The 4,030-nt window shown below is 39.4% G+C and overlaps 1 non-coding gene across 1 annotated transcript; it reads left to right on the forward strand.

Moving 5' to 3' along the window:
- The first annotated feature begins 3,277 nt into the window (after positions 1 to 3,277).
- LOC139878944 (small nucleolar RNA R71) lies at positions 3,278 to 3,384 on the forward strand. Its single transcript, XR_011769804.1, has one exon. It is a non-coding gene; the product is annotated as a small nucleolar RNA R71 (small nucleolar RNA).
- Positions 3,385 to 4,030: the final 646 nt, after the last annotated feature.

Genomic DNA, 4,030 nt, shown 5'->3' on the forward strand with positions numbered 1-4,030 from the left:
AGTTGTAAGACCCTAAACCCAAGTGTATAGGTGTACACAAACGTCGGATAATCAAACTGAAGTAAACTGAAACTGGCAGGCTGTGATTGAGCTTGTGCGCGCCGCGCACAGGCAATGGTGCGCGCCGCGCACTGTTCCTACGACAGAATTCTGCTTTTGCTGTTATGAGTTAAATGAAGGGCATTTTGGACATTTCACTTGGGAACGGATCTATGGCCTTAATACCAGAATTTGATCTAGTTTTGGATCATTTTCACATCCACACTCACACCCATTTCATCTAGAGAGAGAGAGAGGTTTCTAGTGAGAGATTTGGTGATTTGGAGAAGAAGGAGCTTGAATTGATCAAAAGCTCAAGTGTTAAGGTTGTTCATCTCGCTCTTGGCTACGTTGTGGTAGTGTTGGTAAGTTCTAACTCCGAGTTTTCATAGTTTTATTAGTGTTCATAATTGGGGTTTTGATTTGTGTGTTCTTGAGTAAACCCATTAGTTGATATTTGGGTGATTGAGTTAGTAAATGGTGTTGATAACCATTGTTGGTGGGTTTTGGATTGGTTAATGAAATTGATTAGTTGATAATCATGTTTGGATGTGAAATCACTAGTTAACTTAGGTTATAAGTGATTATTAGTGTAAACTTACAAATGGGAGTTTTGACTTGAGATTAGGTCAAAATGGGCTTTGTGTAAATTGATGCAAGTAATGTGTTTTGATGATGAAACCTTGAGTAAATGGGTTGTTGGAACATAATCACTAGTCGATTGTGATTATGGGTGTTTCGGGTGAGATTTTGACATAGTCAAAGTGGAAGTAAGTGCAAATGGGTTAATATTGCACTTATTGGTGTTTTGGGTATAAGCTAGAGTGTTTAGCTTATTTGTTTGTAAATTACTTAGGTGATTTGCATTTGGACGATTTGGAGCTCAAGCGGGATTGCTTTTCAAGTAATCGAGGTGAATGGAATATTTATACGCTTATGTATATAATTTGGTTGCTTGCGTGCGACGTGGTAAGTGACATCCGTTAGGATTCACTTTTTGTGGACCACAATTGAGTTGGGAAAATATAGTGAGTGATATCCGTGTGGATAGCTCTTCGTTGGCTATATTCGTTTTGTGTATGTGGCGAGTGATAAATGTTTGACCTATCGCTCTTTGTCGGCCACGTGTGTATATGTGTGTTTGGAATGTGGTGAGTGATTTCCGTAAGGAATGACTCTTTGTCGACCACAATTGGAGGTGAGGCATGTGACGAGTGATAAATGTTTGACCTGTCGGTTACATGTTAGTATTGGTTATGTAGCGAGTGATTAACGTTTGACCTATCACTCTTCGTCGGCTACATGTGTGCGTTTGGATATGTGACGAGTGGTTAATGTTTGACCTATCACTCTTCGTCGGTCACATGTGTATATTTTGTTTTGTGGCGAGTGATTAACGTTTGACCTATCGTTCTTCGTCGGCCACATGTGTGTATGGGTAAGTGGTGAGTGTTATCCGTTTGGGGATCCGCTCTTCGTTGGCCACTTATCGTGGGATGGTAAGCGGTTTCGCTTTTTGTCGGCCATCCTTGTGATTGAGGTAAGTGTTAACGTTTCGGTTGCACTTTTCGTCGGCCTCATGGTGCGTAGTGGTGAGTAGTTAACGATTTTGACCTACTACTCTTCGTCGGCCACGTACGTGTTGCGATGGGTGGTGAGTGGTTAACGTATATGACCTACCGCTCTTCATCGGCCACCATCGAGTCGAATGTCGACATTGTGTATATTGGGTTGTGTATGTTTTATTAGCATTGTACGTTGATTATTCGTTTATTGTGGTTTGCTAATGATATTGTGTTGTTGTGTAGGCGTATGCAAGTAATTGGATTATGTATGTATGCGTATAAGTATTGCATTCACTAAGCATTAGCTTACCCTCTCGTTGTTTACATTTTTAGGTTCGAAGGCGGACGTGGCAAGGGTATGCTCGGGATTAGATGATTTTCCCCTTTTGATGCTTGCTTGGATTACTTTTGGTTTCGACTTAGGATTGGGTAGTTTATCCCAAACATCATGCTCGTAGTTGTGTTTGGAACTTAAACTCATGTAGTCGAAAACTTGTATTTTGTACGAAAGTCGTAAAACGGCCGATGTGGGCTCGATGTCGTAAAACGTGTTTTATTATTGAAACGTGTTAGTTTTACATATTATAAATTGTTGTGAAAAGCATTTAGTCTAAAAGTGTCGGGAAGCAAGAGATCATTAAATGAAAAATGCAAAATCCGGACAGAAGCTGTTGGGGTTTGTGCGCGCCGCGCACCTTAAGGTATGCGCGCCGCGCACTCTTCTGACTTAAAAAAAAATTATTATTTCCGCGTATTCGATTGTATATCGGGTTGGGTCGTTACATTCTTCATCGTCACTCATATCTGAAACCTTCCCATCTTCTGATGCTGGTTTTTCAGAATTCGTTGAAACCATGTTAACATTCTCATTCCGAGGATTTATTTCAGTATTACTCGGAAGCTTTCCTTGTTTCCTTTCACTCATCAAGCCCGCCAGAGTACCTACTTGTTTTTCTAGATTTAAAATGGAAGATTGTGGAGTTCTAAATGACTGATTAAACCTCTCATTCGTTTGGGTTTGATATGCAATAAATTATTTTTGAGATTCAACTAGCTTTAATACCATTTCTTCCAGATTTGACTTTTTCTCTTCGGTTTGTTATGGTAGTTTATATAAGCCAGGTCTTTGTTGATTGAAAGTGTTATTTTGAGTTAGTTGGTTATTCGGACCTTGTTGGTTGTACGAGTTATTGTTGGGCCCATTTAGATTGTAAAGAATGTTTTGATTTCTATTAGAGTTTGGCCTTGGTGGTTGATAATTATTTTGATAATTATTTTTCGGCCTTTGGTTCGTGTAGGAAACATTCTCACTTTGTTCCATCGTTTGCTCGATATTACAATCTTTCGTTAAGTGTGGTCCACCGCATTGCTCACAAATGATTTGTATTGCGTGAATATCTTTAGTCATCTTTTCCATTCGTCTTTCGAAAGCATCTATTTTTGCGGAAACGGAATTAAAGTCATGGCTAGAATCGGCTCTAGCCGCTTTAGATGAATGAAAAATATCTTTTTCCTGATGCCACTCATGTGAGTGGGAGGCTGTATTATCAATAATTTTGTGAGCTTCAGTAGCGGTTTTCTTCATAATGGAACCACCAGCGGCTGTGTCGATGTCTTTTCGTGTAGCGACGTCGACTCCTTTGTAAAATATTTGAACTATTTGAAAAGTATCTAAACCATGTTGAGGACATCCTCTCAACATCTTTCCGAATCTTGTCCATGCCTCAAATAACGTTTCATTTGGCTTTTGCGCGAATGTGGCAATTTCTCCTTGAAGTCTCATGGTTTTAGATGCCGGAAAGAATCTTGGAAGAAATTTCTCAACTAAAACATCCCATTTATCAATCGCTCCTTCGGGTAATGATTCTAACCAATCTTTAGCTTCCCTAATTAAAGTCCAAGGGAATAACATAAGATAGATTGTTTCATCCTCAATTTCTCGGATTTTAAATAGAGTACAAATCCTATTAAAAGTTCAAAGATGTTCGTCTGGATCTTCTTTTGCTGTACCACCGAATTGGCATTGATTAGTGACCATGTGTAGGATTTGTCCTTTGATTTCAAAATTTGGTGCATTAACATCTGGCTGATTAATGACATTGTAACATCCCGTTTTTCCCGTACGTATCGAAAGGTACTTACTTAATCATTTGTACGTTATAACTCGTTAGCTTGCGTAAATGTATGAATATATATGTATACTTGATAATGTGTGCGAATACAAGTTTATACATGGGCCTTGTTAGAGTTAAGTCGTATGAGACTATTGTTGAAGGTTAGGCGAATGTAGGAAGCGAGATTTAAGTGTACGAATTAAATAAAATCAAATTTTGTTTAAGGTTGTCGAAGTGTCCAGGTGACGGCCAATGCCGCGCCGCGACACATTGGGCCGCGCCGCGGCATATAAGGCGAATCCAGATCAGAAT

The sequence above is a fragment of the Rutidosis leptorrhynchoides genome, chromosome 11 (assembly GCF_046630445.1).
Source record: "Rutidosis leptorrhynchoides isolate AG116_Rl617_1_P2 chromosome 11, CSIRO_AGI_Rlap_v1, whole genome shotgun sequence".
Lineage (NCBI taxonomy): Eukaryota > Viridiplantae > Streptophyta > Magnoliopsida > Asterales > Asteraceae > Rutidosis > Rutidosis leptorrhynchoides.